General features: G+C 42.0%; 1 long non-coding RNA gene across 3 annotated transcripts; it reads left to right on the top strand.

Annotated features, from left to right (window-relative positions):
• Window positions 1–2,045: 2,045 nt before the first annotated feature.
• Window positions 2,046–15,550, top strand: LOC147911567 (uncharacterized). Of its 3 annotated transcripts, none has more exons than XR_015551187.1 (5): window positions 2,046–2,076; window positions 3,292–3,494; window positions 9,436–9,538; window positions 9,873–10,058; window positions 15,340–15,550. It is a non-coding gene; the product is annotated as an uncharacterized LOC147911567 (long non-coding RNA). The 3 variants fall into 3 exon arrangements; XR_015551188.1 differs by lacking the exon at window positions 2,046–2,076 and adding an exon at window positions 10,260–10,469 and having other exon boundaries at window positions 2,804–3,494; XR_015551186.1 differs by lacking the exon at window positions 2,046–2,076 and having other exon boundaries at window positions 2,804–3,494.
• The last annotated feature ends 1,319 nt before the right edge of the window (window positions 15,551–16,869 follow it).

Genomic DNA, 16,869 nt, shown 5'->3' on the forward strand with positions numbered 1-16,869 from the left:
TCCTGAATTAATGTCTTAGCAAACGTTTTCAGTCAGAAGAATGACCTAAAACATCCAGGAGACTTTAAATGGAAATATTATTTCAGGACTCTGGATTTTTTTTTTTCTAGGAAGATTGGCCCTGTGCTAACATCTGTTGCCAATTTTCCTCTTTTTCTTTTTTCTCCCCAAAGCCCCAGTACATAGTTGTATATCATAGTTGTAGAGTTGTAGTTCTTCTATATGGGACACTGCCTCAGTAGGTCCGTGCCCAGGATCCGAACCAAGTAACCCCGGGCCACCAAAGTGGAACACGTGAACTTAACCACTATGCCCCCTGACCGGCCCCTGGATATATTTTAAAGACCACAGACAGAATATACCCAATGAGAGATTATACTAATTGTTTATCATTGCATTCATGCTAACATTCTGAATCTGGCATGTAAAAGTGTCCTAGATAAAATAATAGTGGGGTTGACATTATTTTTCATCACCATCGTGCACCTTTACTTTTTGTTCTAGTTAGCAGATATCTGACTTAATAAAATACAAAGGTTAGTTATGAGCAGAGACAGATGTAGACATATCAAAACAGTCGTTTATTTTTTCATCAAAGTCAAAAGCAAACTAAAACAAAGAAACAAATAAAACTCCATACACTGGATTGCCACTTAATTTAATTTTTATGTTATCCCAGAGTCCTGAAGATTTGTGTACACATTAGTACAAATATCTAGCATACATATATGTCTTAGGCCATTACCAGTGAATCTGTTCTTTCAGAAAGCGTCACCGAATTATACATTTAAAATCAACGCAAAGAAAATGAAAAAGGAGCCATTTTTTATTAGTTGACTTGTTTACTCAGCAAACACTTTCTAAATACCTACTATGTGCCACTCTGCTAGGTTATGGTAATACAATGACAAGTAATACACAGCTCCTGCCTTCAGAAATGTTGCAGTCTAATGGGGGCATCAGACCCAAACACTTATAAAGCAATGTGAAAGTGTAGTGAAATAGACATGTACAGGATCTTATGAATGATTGAGAACTCTGCTCCGAGCAGTCACTGCTGGATTCTAAGGTAACATTGATTAGCTGAATTAAGACCACCCACATAAGGAACCACACTGCGTGGTAGAGTGCATATAGCTGTTCTGCCTTTGCCTGGTGAAGGATATGGCTGTGTTCAGAAGTACACTGTTTTAGCTCATGCGGTTTCATTTATAGCATTGACAGGTAGATGTGATAAATATCAAAGTTTTCCAAAATGAGTTACTAAACTTCCTTCTTCCTGCGAAGTTCTAACCCAAAATTGTTCAGTAAAGGAGAATTACCAGGGCCCAGGAAGAGGTTTGGGTACTAGCCAGAATTCTTATGAGTAACTGAGTGAAAAGTGTTTTCCTCATCAAAGTATTTTGCCTTCATTTTCTGAACTAAATGGAGGGAACTGACAGTGTTTCTGATGGTTGTTGCTGCTGATGGTGGTGGTAGTGGTGGGGATGGTGGTAAGAGATTTCTCTTTTATTTTATTCAACCACAGCAGTGTTTCTCAGAAGCCATTTGATACACAAATATGGAGGTGAGAGTTGATCCATGCTGGTTTCTGAGAATCCTCCTCATTGCCTTTCTTGTGCCTTCCTTGAACTTTTTTATTTCAAGTTTTACAGCTAATTCTTCCATGGAAACAGACAAGGGACTAAAATAAAAATAGAACTGTTGTCAAGTTACAGGGCTTCCAGCCCTATTCTATAAAGGCCTTTGCCTTATATTCCTCTAATCCCTTCACAGTAGTAAATGAAGGACTGTGGCCCTCTTTTTAATTGAGGGTGGAGCTTCCTTCTGACCTCATTTTAGTGGAGGGATTCTTTTCCTCATGAGGGCACCTCTTTCCAGCCTGAAGATGCCATCTGCGGAAGAAGATAGTGGTCCTTTGTCTCAACTGGGCACTTTGTAATTCTAAAGACCTTGAGTGTATGACGATGATTCACTAAAGACCTCTTAGCCTCCCAGGTGTGAGCTCTTCTGTTTTTGTTTTTGTTTTTCAGTGCTGGATCAGGGAAACCATGGAAGCCATAGAATATCCTGAGTGTATCCCAGAGCTACAGCTAGTGGGCCTAGAACTAAAGCCTGGAATTGGGGATGTCTGTCTGGGGTGGACAATGGCCTATTAGCAATTTAGCTCAGCTAAGACAGAATTCTGAGTGTGTTCTCAGCTCATTGCCACATTTCTACATTTTCACAAAAATATGTTTAAAAGAAGAGCAGCATGGTACAGACCAAGGAGAACAGAGCAGAATACTGAGGGTGTGGTCAAGCTTAGGTAAGGTAAGTGGTTAGTGAAGTCTCCCAACCAAGGAAACCAGATAAACCAAAGGCATTTGACCGACTCAAGAGAAAACTCAAGACAGTGCTAAGAGTGGGAGGTAGTGAACAGCATATTAGGGAAGAGGCAGAGCCCTGAGTGGCACTCAGAAGAGAGGCATCAATGATCTTCACGTTGAGGCTGCTGATGGAGCCATGAGCGTGAGCAAACAGAGCATAGACCTGCAGAGACAAAAATTCTGGAAGCTCGGAGATCTGTTTTGTATTGTCATTTTCCTATTATTTACATCCTTAAGTCTAAAATATTTCCCTAGGAGTGTGATAGCTGGAATGCTTCCTCAAGTTGACTATAAACACTATGAAGTGTAGGTTTTACTGAGAAAAAAGTACCAAATGATATCAATATTTTCCCCACAGCTCCAGAAAAAATGTGTCCACAAGCACAATTCTATCCTTGAATTGGCAACACAAGTGAAATGAATCATTTTCTGTCAGGGAATGTATTACTGAGTTCTCCGATTTATTTTTTTGGAACTTCAGTATTCTGGGTTCTGACATATGGCTTTGCTTTGGAAGTTAAGTAGAAGGCAAGGACCCTCACACAGCTATTGTGCACACTCAGTTGCAGTAGCTCCCATTCATTGAGATTTTAGCTCTGCAGGCAGCCAGCCTCCCACTGGGGCAGATGGTAGGGACAGGGGACTGACTTGGAAATAGGTGGTAGGAATGGAGGCCATTAAGGAAAGTCTGTGGATGATTAGAGGGAGGTTGAATGCCTTTCTTTCTGTATGGTTTTGAATTGAGTTGTGTCCCCACTCCACCCCCCCCAATTTTTATGTCAAAATCCTAACCCGCAGTACCTCAGAGTGTAACCTGATTTAGAAATAGGGTCATTGCAGATATAATTAGTTAAGATGAGATCATAATGACATAGGGTGGGCCCTAATCCAACCTGACTGGTGTCCTTATAAAAATGGAAAGTATGGCACAGACACACACAGGCGGAACACCAGGTGAAGATGAAGGCAGAGGTTGGGGTGATGCTTCTACAAGCCAAGCAATGCCAGAGATTGCCAGGAAACTACCAGAAGCTGGGGGAGAGGCATGGTAGAGATTTTCCTCACAGCCCTCAGAAGGAACCAATCTGCTGACACCTTGATCTTGGACTTCTAGCCTCCAGAACTGTGAGACTGACTATACATTTCTGTTGTTTAAGCCATTTAGTTTGTGGTACTAGAAAACAAATATGTGTATTGTTTGTGTTTCTTATCTGTCTCCTCCAATTCACTCTGCATTCATTGAGGTCAGGGACCATGTCCTGGTCATTTCCAAATCCTCGTCACATAGAACAGTGTCTAGCACACTTAGAGAGCCCCCAAAATGTTTATTGAATAAATAAGTAAATATATTGGTTTCTACCAATAACATTTGGATATCTCTCGATTAGCAAAGCGTATATTCTATTCTCCCAATTCTCAAACTTAGTTCAATTTAGTAATTTGGACCCTGGGTTAGGTTCAGGGTGGCCTCCCTTGATTACCCCTTCTTCTCCCCAGATCCTACCACTGCCCTTCATTCAGCTATTTCTGTATTTAAAAGTTAAACATAATAATTTTCATAGTATCTACAGATAAGTGAAATTTTTATACCACTGTTCTAGGAAAGCCTTCATTTACGATAAAATTTGTATAGGTTGTATCAAACGTTGGGTTAGGATTTTCTTCAGGGTAAAAAGGCAATTTTTTTATTGATAGACAAATAAAATCAAGGATTGATTTTACTATAAAGATGTCTACTCATTATAGAGATGTGTCTTGAGTAAATAAAGAACATTAAGTGGACAATTTACTTAGAGCAAAGTGATAGCTTATCCAAAACATTACCATAGATGCAGATCCTATCATCTAGACTGTGGAAACTAGCTATACAAGATTATAGTGATGTCTGAGTGAACTGAGATATTTTTGAACTATAAGTGAAAATGTAGGTCCTTAAAAGTAAACTGGAAAACTTTTCCCCCAGAGGCAAGCAATGAAAATATGCCAACTGGCCATATGTGGAAATCTCGGCATCTATTTACTTGAGTTTTAGCCTTTGTACCAAGTAGTTGAGAAGCAGAGGGGAAGGAGCCTTACTGGAGGCTCCAAAGGGGACAAGATGACATAGGGGGACACAGGGAAGAGGGGAAGAATTCTGGGTCAGAGGTGGACGGGATATCTTTCTGTAAGAGTCCTCTGAACCCCTGACTTAGGAGTCTCTTGTGAAAGCTTGGAGATCAACTGAAATATCCTTACACCATGATAACTTGGAAACGTTTTCAACTTCGTATCTTTTGTGTGTTTCAGTTCCTGGGGTTCTTTGTGTTTGTCTGGTTATGTTTCTTCTAAAAGAGGGAAACAAAGATAAACACTTCCATTAAATTCCTGGTCCAGTTAAATATATGATGGACAGCATGATTTTACATAAACTTCCCTCTGAAAACTCATTTGCTTGAATTATGGTTGTTTTAAGTGGAGTTATATGTTTTGCTTGAACGTTTAGACTTGTCAAAATGGCTGCACAAAAGCTTTTATGCTGAATTACATGTCTCAAGTTGCAGTTCAGTAAAAAGGATTTTCAGAGAAAAGGGAAGGTCATATCCCATGTGGTCAGAGGTGACTCTACGCTGGCTTTTCTCTCCGTGTTTACTGTGTAAGATTGCTCTAACAGTGTGAATTAGAGGCACTAGACTCAAATCTGTTTTAAGAACATTCCAGATTTACTGTACTAAAAATGGTGAGATAAAATTTTCTGTAAGCTTTCCCACTTGCTACATGGCATTTAAGAGAAATTCACTCAGTTGAAGACAGTATCTTGTGAAACCTAAAACCAAACGAAAAGACTTGGAAGGAAGCATCTTCTGACTGGGATAGTCAAATGTCTGTGGTGTCTATTCGATGGTGCAGCAAGCGAAAGAGAACTCCTTGGTTTTCCTTGTCCCTAATCTAACCTCGGTTTCTAGGAATTAAAAACAGAAGGGCAGTTTGCAGCTCAGAGAATTCTCCTTAACAACTTCAGCTGGACGGAGCCCAGAATCTGGCTCTGGTATATAAAATTACGCTTTAACTGTATGTGAGGATATTAACACTCACTTTTGCCAGTTTCAAACAGACTTATATATGTGGTATACACATAGATATTGAATTTTCTAAGACATTTACTGTTAGAAATGCCTTTAAACCCCTGGACTAGCAGGCGTTAGTGTGGAATACCATGATTCCACACATTTGACTCCATTTTACTATGCCCCATTTATTTATAAATTTCTGTATTCATTCACTCACTCATTAATTACTTAATTTATTTATTACCTAAATGTAACAGACTTACTGAGAAGTACACAAATCTTACATGAGTAGCTCAAAAATCTTTTACAAAGGGGACACATCTGTAAACCACCACCTAAATCAAGATATCAAACACCAGCACCCTGGGGCTGGCCTGGTGGCATAGTGGTTAAGTTCACATGCTCTACTTCGCGGCCGGGGTTCACAGGTTCGGATCCCAGATGCAGACCTACGCACCACTTATCAAGCCATGCTGTGGTGGTGTCCCACATATAAAGTAGAGGAAGATGAGCACAGATGTTAGCCCAGGGCTAATCTTCCTCAGCAAAAAGAGGAAGATTGGCAACAGACGTTAGCTCAGGGCTAATCTTCCTCACACACACAAAAAACCCCACCAGCACCCCAGAAGCCACCTTGAGTCCCCTCCATGGACTTACCTCCTCAAAGGTAACAACCGTTAAGACCTCTGTCACTGTAGACTAGTGCTGCTGGTTCTTGATTTCCATAGAAATGGAATCATGCAACTCGTACTGCTTTTTTCTCTAGCTTCTTTTGCTCAGTATTGTGTCTGGGAGGTTCATCCATGTGATTGCATGTGGCAATAATTTGTTCTATTTCATTGCTTTGTAGAATTCCATTTTGTGTATTTTAAAATTTACGTTCCATCCTATGGCTGACGCATTTTGGGGTTATTTACAGTTTTAAGCTATTAAGAATAATGCATCTGGGGCTGGCCCAGTGGTATAGCAGTTAAGTTCACACACTCTGCTTTGGCAGCCTGGGGTTCGTGGGTTCGGATCCTAGGCCTGAACCTACACACCGCTCATCAAGCCATGCTGAGGCGGCGTCTCATATAAAGTAGAGGAAGATGGGCACAGATGTTAGCTCAGGGCCAACCTTCCTTAGCAAAAAGAGGAGGATTGGCAACAGGTGTTAGCTCAGGGCCAATCTTTATTAAAAAAAAAAAAAGAAGAATGTATCTATAGACGTGCTTGTGTGTGTGTTTGGTGCACATGAGTGTGCATGTCTGCTTAGGATTAGAATGGCTGCATATAGGATACACATTTGTTCAGCTTAGAAGATACTGCCAGACAGTTTTCCAGAGTGGTTTTAAAATTTTACATTCCCACCAACAGTGTTTAAGAGTTCCAGTTATTCTGTATCCTCACCAGTGCTTTATAGAGTCAGTGTTTTTTCTGATTTATTTTATGACTTTTATTTAGCTATTCTGGGGGATATGTAGTAATACTCCATTGTGGTTTGTATTTGTATTTCTCTGGTCACTAATAATGTTAAAATTTTTTATTTGCTTGTTGGCCATTTGGGTAGGCTCTTTTATGAAGTGCCTGTTAATGTCTTTTGCCATTTTTCAAAATTGGGTGGTCTCTCTTTTACTTTCTGATTTGTAGGATGCTTTTTAAAAAAACATGAATTCTTTGTTAGATATATATTACAAGTGTATCTTTTATGATAGCTTATCTTCACTCTTTATGATGTCTTTTTTTTCTTTCTTTTTTTTTTTTTTTTGGTGAGGAGGATTGTCCATGAGCTAACCTGTACCAATCTTCCTCTATTTTTTGTACGTGGGACGCCACCACAGCATGGCTCGATGAGCAGTGTGTAGGTCCACGCCCGGGATCCAAACCTGTGAACCCCAGGCCTCCGAAGCAGAGTGTGTGAGCTTAACCACTACGCCACCGGGCTGGCCCCTTTTCTTCCTTTTCTAAAGCTTCAGTTCGTGGTTGTGTATCCTAGTTGTTAGTTTTAGTTCTCTACGTGAGCTGCCACCATGGTATGACAACTGACAGACGCGTGGTGTGGTTCCACGACTGGGAAACAAACCCAGGCCACGGTGGCGAGAGTGCCAAATCTTAACCACCAGACCACCAGGACTGGCTCTGTGATATCTTTTGATCAATTTATGTTCTTACTTTCAATGAAGCCCAATTTATTAATGTGTTCCATTACTGTACGTGCTTTCTTTTGTCCTTTTAAGAAATATTTACATAATCCAAGATGGTGAAGATGTTCTCCTATGCTATATTCTGGAAGCTTTGTCATTTTACCATTCACGTTTATGATCCATCTGGTAGTGATTTTTGTGTGTGGTGTGAGGTAGGAGTTGAGGATCATTGTTTTCTTATATGGGTTTATTGCTAGTTATGTGCCCTCTTTTTAGCAGAGAGCTGCTTTAGTTTGTCTAGAAGCAAAAACCTTCCTTTGGACTCACACCCTTAAACAAAATATGACAGAGAAACTCTATTTTGAAACTGAAGAGAGGAAGTGTCCTTGCGCCTTGAGGGGGAAGTGTGGGGTTCTTTTGGTTGTTGGTTTGAGGTAGGTTTGAGGCAGCATGAAGATAGTGCCAACAGCATTTTTCAACTGCTCAATAACCACATGTGACTAGTGGCTGCTGTGGATCTATAACATGTCCATCATCATGGAAAGTTCTTTTGGGCAGCTCTGTTCTATTCCTACTTGCTCTTTCACTCAACAGTATGTCTTGCAAACCAAGAGAAGCAAAATTTTTTTTGTCCAGCGTTGAAGCTGGACAATGGGCACATGGCCATTTGTTATACTATTTTCTCTGCCTCTGATTGTTTAATATTTCTATAATAGAAATTTAAGAAAATAATACATTTTGGACAACTTTCCAAGTCAGTCCATATAGACCTAACTCATGCTTTTCAACAGCTGCATAGTATTCCATTGTATCCATGAGCTATAGATGCACCAGAGATAGCGAGGTAGCCAAAGATCAAACAAAAACTCCACACTCCCCTTTCTATGGTGTGGAATTGTCACTAGGAGGCAGCTGCCCAACCATGGACTACATTTCCCAGCTCACCTGCTTCCAGGTATGGTCATGTGACCGTGAGTAGAAGTGACATGTGTCACGGCCAGGCCTAGGATTTTATGAAGTGGGTGTGCCTTCTCCACTGTTTCTTTCCCCTTCTGCTGCTGTCTGCAGAAGACTCTGAGACCCTAGCTTGGCTGAGCCACAATACAGAAGGATCTGGGTCCCTGAATCATCGCGTGGAGGAAAGCCACTCACTAGCCAGAAATATCTGCATTGGACTCTTAAACAAACAAGAATTAAATTTCTTTTTATTAAGCCACTGACAGTTTTGGGTTTATTTGTTACAGTAGCTAGAGTTATTCTCACCAACACAACAATTGACCCAACCAGTCCCTGAGTGTAAACAAACATTTAGTTTATACCAGGTTGTTACCAGGATAGTACTAACATGCACACCCTTGAGTGTATAGTGAGATATCTCTCTATGTTATATGACTATTTCTTTGGAGTAAATTCCTGGATGAAGAATTGCTGTGTCAAGTGTATGTGCATTTTGATAACATTTTACTAAGGGTAATATATATATAGAAAAGTGCAACTATCATAAGTGTACAGTTCAATGAACTCTCACAAAGTTAATACACCTGTGTTTATGGATTTTTAATCCTGATGGTACCAAATTTTCTCAAAGGTTAAGCCTTTTGAATTCCCGTTTATAAATCCCTTGTACATCGCTCTCCCATACTTTTCTCACACTCTCTATGTGGCGCACATATTCTTTATTTATCCACCTAACTTACCCATGCTGTGCCAGGCTTGGGCAGGGTCGCAGAACTATGGAGATTAGCTCTTTCTCACCAACCAAAGGCTTTCTGGGCTCAGGTTTATTAAAAAATTTTATTAAAGACTTTTTTATTGTTTAAAAAATGATAGATTTTTTAAATCAAGGATGATCTTTTTGGAAATATATTGACGTAATTTTCTCTTTTCCACTTATAGGGATGTGACCCCCCCCTCCTCAAACCCATTCTGCCAAAGGATTTCATCTCATTCAGGAAAATTTCAGATGTCTTAGCTGCAGACATACAATGACAGCCAAACGGTAATGTTCAGATTTTCCTTATCAAATTGGGTTTTTGAGTTCCCAAGAAGACAATAGTCTTGAAAGCAAAGCCTTACAAGATGCATAAGTTTGGGGGGTCTAAAGTACAGAATGGTAACTATAGTTCACAATACTATATTATATTCTTAAAAGTTGCTGAGAGTAGATCTTAAATGTTGTCACCACAAAAAAATGGTAATTATGTGAGGTGATGAAGGTCTTAGCTAATGCTATGGTGGTAATCATTGTGCAATATATAACTGTATCTAATCAACACATTGTATGCCTTACACTTGCACAATGTTATATCTCAATAAATTTTATTTTTCAATAGCCAGGCTTGGAGGACTGGAAGATAGAGATTTCATTAAGCTGTGGTGTAGAGAGGACTCAGGATATGATGTAAGGGATATACCTGTTATACAGGCAGAAAGAAAATTGTGGGAAGCTAAAAGAGAGATAAGACAAAGAAGACTCACCAGGATTCCTGCTTCTCTGCCATCTCATCTCAAGGCTAAACGTAAGTGGAGATGGGTCACCTCAGAGACTTCCAGATAGGAGTGGGTGAATTTAGGGGCATCAAGGCTAAGGGGTGACTTCTCCCAACAAAAGCTTTCTTTCTGCTGTTGCCACATCCAACATGGTGTGGGGGCCAAGGATTAGAACCAGCAGACGGGGAGAGCTAGTAGGTGACCCAAGAAAACTCTTCTGGTTTCTGTAGCCTGGACATGCAAACCAGGAGCTACTGCATAGACCCCTGGGAGATGCCGAGCTTCTGAGAGGATTGATGGATAAGCAAGAACCAAGGTAGGACCATGCTCCATCAGTAGACAAAGCACCCCACCTGGAGTCCACACTTCACAGCTGCAAGATCCCATAAGCTGCACCTACACCAACACCCAGATGCCGTCTTGGGAGGAACAAGAGCAGGGTGAGAAATTTTGAAAGATTAAGTCTTCACACAATATAAACTGGGTTTTCCAAGTAAGACTAAACGAAAAACTGAGACACTGAGAACACTAAGAGCTGACAACGTTTTCCTCCTCTATCCAACAGGAGCTTATATGGAAGATGAGAATTCTTAATTAAACATAAAATATGTATTTTTTTCACATTGGGTTGTAGTTTGATTAAATTTTATCCCAATACCCACCACACTACCATTTATGAAGTTCTTATTACCCATACCAGGTGGTTTACAAAGTTACCTCTTTTGATTCAAGATTCACAACATCCCTGTGGAATAGGAACCTTGTTATCTGTATTTCATAGCTGAGGAAACTGAAGATCAGAGAGGTTATGTGACTTGCCTGAGGTCACATAGCAAGTCCAAGGCACAAAGGAAAGAGCCTGGAGTGGGAACCAGGAGACCTGGAAGTTATCCTTTGTTCTGCCACTAACTAGCTCTCAGCAAGTGACCAGCTGTCAGCCTCTGAACAAAAGAATCTCCTCTCCAGAAAACGTCCTCCCACCACATTGGACATATGGATTCTCTTGGACCAACTTACGCCATGCTGCTGATTCCGGTGGGGTTGATGCGAATATTCTGCAGCTACATATACTACAACCCCCTGTGTAGGAAGAAAAGAAAAATACCGTGAACCAGCAAGAAGCTCTTTGGGCTCAACCTTAAAAATTACTCCTGGCATGGCCTCAGGTTTGATGAGCTTACATGAGAGACCCAATTGAGTGAGAAACATACATTATTTCACATAATCTTCACAGCCACCATTCCTGCTTTTCTGCACTTTATTTTGGTTTTTCATTTTGATTGTATTCATTTTCTTTTCAATTACAAAAATAGCTCCAGTCAGTTTTCAAAGACGTACTATAAAACACGCATTCTCAAAAGGAATGACATCTCCCCCAAAAGGGCAAAACTTGGTTCTTTTGGGAAAGATGAAAAAAATCTTACTCTTTTATGTATAATACACATATAGATATACATATAATACACAAATAGATGTACAGTCTGTCTGTGGTATTAAAATTTCATGAAATGGTAGGGCAATTAGTTTTTTTAAATATCTAAAAGGCAGTGTAGTCCTCCAGCATTTAGCTCTTCTCCAACATCATCATCATCATAATCATCATTATCCCTCACCACCGTCATCATCACTATCATCACCACCACCATCATCATCACCACCATCATCATCACCACCACCACCATCATCATCTTCATCAGCACCACTGCCACCACCACCACTACCATCATCATCCTCTTCATCATCACCACCACCACCATCATCACCACCACCACCACCACCATTATCATCACCCTCACCTTCAACATCATCAAAGTCATCATCACTACTCTTTGCTGGTTGACTTCAGGGCATAATGAGGGGTGCTAATGGCTAATACCAGTGCTGACACCCCAAAGCAACAATGCTGCATTCCTGCATTTGGAGTCCATGACTTATCTGCTCCTTCTGATGAAGCCTTCCAGTCAACCAGTTCCACAGACCCAAACTCCCAACACTCCAACTCACCATCACTAACTGAAATTCTCTTGCTCATGAATTATCTTAGAGGCAACCGAGTATCGTATTTAAGCATACCAAATCTGGCATCAAAATATGCGGGTTTAAAAATCTGGCTTCACCAATTACAGACCATGTGGCCTCAGGGAAGTTATTTAATATCATCATACCTAAGTTTCTTCCTTCATAAAATAGGAGAAACTCTACAACAGCAGAGGAAACCCACACTTGTCACTTAGAAAAGATCCCTCATTCTTAGATTTGAACCCATGACCCAAACTCACAAGACATGTCAAGGAAACCACAACATAGAAGATAAACAATACCAAGAAAAACTGATGCCTAAAGAAGAAGCAATAAGAGGACAGACAGAAAGTCTCCATCTCATTGTTCTGATCTCAGCACAAATATCATCCCCTCAGAAATGTCTTTCCTGACTTCCGCCTTCAATACAACCCCCAGTCATACTCTATAACAACTTCTTTCATAGCACTTATTATCACCTGAAATGCTTTTGTTTATTATTTGTGGTAGCATAGTGTAGTGATAAAGCATACAGACTCTGGACCAGACTGCCTGGTTTTAAACCCTGACTCCACCCCTTACCAGCTAAGCTGTCTTGGGCAAGATATTTAATCTCTTTTGCCTCAGTTTTCTCCTTTGTAGAATGGAGCTATTGGTGACCCAATATCAGAGAAATTCTGTGGAGGTTGAGTGCATTCTATATTTGAGGAACTTAGAATGATGGTAAGTGGGTGGTTGCTGTTACTTTTAGTGGATTCTTTTCCGCCCACCCCCTCCCACTAGGATGTTAGCCCCACGAGAGTAGGAACCTCATCTGTTTATTCACTTCTCTATCCTCACTGCCTAGAACAGCTCCTGATACATAGTAGGTACTCAGGAAATACATGTCAAGTGAATGGCAATAAACGAAATCTGCCCTGACAGATGGAATTCCCTGAGCTAGAGTGATTTTTGTCGAAGGTCCCCCAATAAAGGTGTTTGCAGTGTCCAACCCACATTTATGACCTCTTGGCTGGACGGTCCATGGCCCTCCCTTTTTCCTACAGCCTGTTTCCAGCCCAGGCATCCCCGAGTACCCCATTCAGCCTCACACTCACCCCAGAAGAGGAGCAAGCTGAAGATCCACATCGTGCTGCGTTTCTGTCACTCAAAGAGGGGAAACTTCTCTGTTCTCCAGGTTTTCAATTACAGGAAGTGCGGGAAGAGGGCAGGGGTGGAGCTGGAATTGCTCAACACTGTGAGACTATCATGACCCTTTTTGCTGAGTTGCTCCCACTAAATGAGGACAGTGTGGCAAACCCCTTATTTTCTCCTCTCATCACCGTGAAGAAAAATTGGTCTGGCTGCTGTGTCACTATGTTATCTCTCTCCATGTCTCTCTCCTTCCCTCCTGCTCTCTTTTTCCTTTCCCCACCAACATCTACCTCCCATCTCTCATCACCTTCCTGCATTGCACCAAATGATAAATGGGCTTCCACCACTTGACTCCAATGAGGCAAGCCCCAACTCAAGGGTCTCTTCCCAGCCTGCTCCATAAAAATAACCACCATAACCATCATGTACCAGGCACTGTGCAGACACATTGCCAACAAAATTTAATTTCATCATCATGTCAACATCGTAAAGTAGGGATTCCCACCCCCACTTATTTTACCAAAAATTACAAAGGGAAACTGAGGGTTGGAGAAGAGATGTGACTTGTCCAAGATTACTTGGACCTGAGATTTGAATCCAGGACCCTCTGAATCCAAAGTCTAGAGTTTAATCATTTCATCTGCCTTCAGCTCTCCACTATATCTGATCATATCCATCATCACCTCAATGCACAACAACACTCCCATCCCATTCCCAGCTCCCCAAGCCAACCCAACACACACACATGCGCAATCTCATAAATATGGAGGTCTAGTAACACCTTAGTTCGGGTCCCCCAGAAGCAGAAGCTGAGACAAGAATTCTGGTAAGGGTAGATCTGCAAAGAGGGCCACCAAAACCCCAGCTAGTGAGGGGGTAAGTGAGCTAGGGAAGGGAAAGAGCCCACAGCAGGTGTGTTATCAAACAGGTTACACAGTGAGAAACTGGATCTTAATCTCCCTGGCACCTCTGGAAGGCAGCATAGAGTGCACTCTTCAGAGTTATCCCAACTGAGGGGCGAGGGAACTGGGGTGTTTATCCACCAGCTCCTGTCACTCACAGATTGAAGCTCCAGAGTATAACTCTCTTGATAACAAAATGCAGTGGCTGGCAGATGTCAGTCTAGTGTGTCTTGAGGGGTTGAGGGTCACGGGGGTGGGCAGGCACCAAGAGCATCTGCTACAAGCTAAAAAGTGAGATGGAAAGACCAGCCCCAAGTTCTTGGGAAGAAAAGCCCCACTTGTCTTTGCATTCTCCCTTTTGATCTGTGCAAGGCAAGATACCCATCCTTTAGTTATGATCACTGAAGCAGATTCATCAAGGGACCCTGCCCCAGTGAGGCTGCAGTTAAGAGCCAGCGTGAAAATGCAGCAAATTCCACCAAGAAGGAGGATAAACAGAGCTGTGTTGTGTTTGAGAAGCACTGGAGGGTAAAAGCAGACTCTGGAACCAGCTCGCTGAGGGTTCAAATCCCATTTCCACCGCTTGCCAGTCATGTGTTGTCCCGGGCAACTTCTCAATCTCTCTATGCCCCAACATTCCCATCTATAAGATGGGCCCAGTAATGGGAGGATCTACTTCGTGTGGCTGACATGAACATCCGAGGAGCAGTCATATGTGACATGCCTGGAACAGAGCCTGGCACACAGGAAATCTCCAAGCGTTGGCTATCACAGTGAGAGGGTCTGAGGTCAGACAGACCTGGGATAAAATGCTGACTCTGCAAGATATTCCCAAGTGACCTTGGGAGATGACTTGCCTGTCTGGGCCTCAGTTTCTTCATCTGGAGAATAAGAATAACAATAGGTCCTGTCCCAAAGGATCGCTGTGGAAGGGATGCAGTAATGTCTGGTAACATTGCTACCCGGGAGGGGATGCTGGGACTTGCACTTTCTTCTATAATCCTTGTGCAATGCATCCAGGAGTGTGGACCCGAGAGGTAGAAAGACCAACGGGGTAGCTTTAACAGATGTCCACAAATTCTTTGATACTCCTGCGTTCAAGAGGGGGAGCCTAATTCCTCTCTCCTTGAGTGTGAGCTGGATTTAGTGACTTGCTTCTAATGAACAGGAAAAGGAGGATGTGACATTGTGTGACATCTGAGACACCTGAGGTTGTAAGAGTCATTGTGGCTTCCTCCGTGCTCTCTCTTTCCAGGATCACTCACTGAGGGGAGCCCGTCTCCACGCTGTTGTGACACTCAAGCAGCGCAGTGGCGAGGCCCCTGTGAGGAGGAACTGAGAGCTCCAGCCCTCTGCTCGACCGCCACCTCGTTAGAGACCTCAAGCTAGAACCACCGAGCTAAGCCACCTCCAGATGCCTGACCCCGATACAGTATAAGAAAATAAAAATATGTTGTTTAAAGTTGTTAAGTTTTGGAGTAATTTGTTACACAGCAAGAAGTAACTAACACACTGAGAAGCAACGTTTCCCCATCAGTAAAATGACGATAATAACTTCATAAGGTTTGAGGTTTCATGTGATAAAATCAAAAAATCCTGCGTGACAGATTAAATGCTCAAGAGTATTAGTTACTGTTGTCAATATCATTATCCCACTATGCCAAATGGCTACAGCTACTCATAGGAGGCATGGTACCAGCCACAATTGAATTGAAGAGGTCGCCAAAGATCATTTCATCCAGTATCTTCTGAAGTGGGTGAAAGGGTTGAGGCTTTATCCTCAGGACAATTTAAGGAGGTTCAGGAAGGGAGTAATGGGCAGGTTGGTGTTTTACAACACTTGTGCTGTGTAGAGTGGGTGTTGCACAGGATGTGGTCATGGGTGGGGAGACAGGGAGAAAGTGAGGCTGATCTAAGAGAGAGAAAAGAGTGGTGGTGGTCTGGTCTAGGACGGGGGCTGTGGAGATGGAGAGGAATTTGGGAAGTAGGAAGAGAATTGGGGTAACATCAGGATGTGGGTGGGAAGTCTGAGACAGAAGGAAGAGTTGACTTTTGGAGGTTGCATTAAGGAATTGGAAGGTTTTCTGATAAGCCCAGATTCCTCCTGGGGATGGGAATGGGATGAGGTGATGAATGAGTCTTCTGCTGCTGCCATAATGAATCACCACAAACGTAGAGGCTTGACACAACACAAATTTATTATGTCACACGGCTGGAAGTCAGAGTCCCACATGAGTCTTATGAGGCCGAAATCAAGATGGCAGCTGGTCTGTGTTCCATCTGGAAGCTCCAGAGGAGAATCCGTTCCTTGCCTTTTCCAGCTTCTGGAGGCCACCTGCATTCTTTGGCTCAAGACCCCTTCCTCCAGCTTCAAAGCCAGCAGTGTAGCCTCCTCAAATCTCTCGCTTCAAATCTCTCTCTCTCTCTTCTTCTACCTTTTCCTCTCTCTCTCTCTCACCTTCTCGATAGATAGATAGATAGATACATAGATAGATAGATAGATACATACATACATGCATGCATACATACATACATACATACATAGATACATAAATACATAGAAACATAGATACATATATAGATACACAGACGCATAGATCCCAATCTCTCTCTCTCTCTCTCACTGTCCCTCCATCTCCTTCTCTTATTCTCTCTCTCTGACCCTTGTGCCTCCCTCTTAAAAGGACCCTTGTGATTACATTGGACCCGACTGGATAATCCAGAAAAATCTCCCCATCTCAAGATCCTTCACTTAATCACATCTGCAAAGTCCCTTTTTCTGTGT

This window comes from Ceratotherium simum, unplaced genomic scaffold (assembly GCF_057802395.1).
Source record: "Ceratotherium simum simum isolate JZ-2026a unplaced genomic scaffold, ASM5780239v1 HiC_scaffold_43, whole genome shotgun sequence".
Lineage (NCBI taxonomy): Eukaryota > Metazoa > Chordata > Mammalia > Perissodactyla > Rhinocerotidae > Ceratotherium > Ceratotherium simum.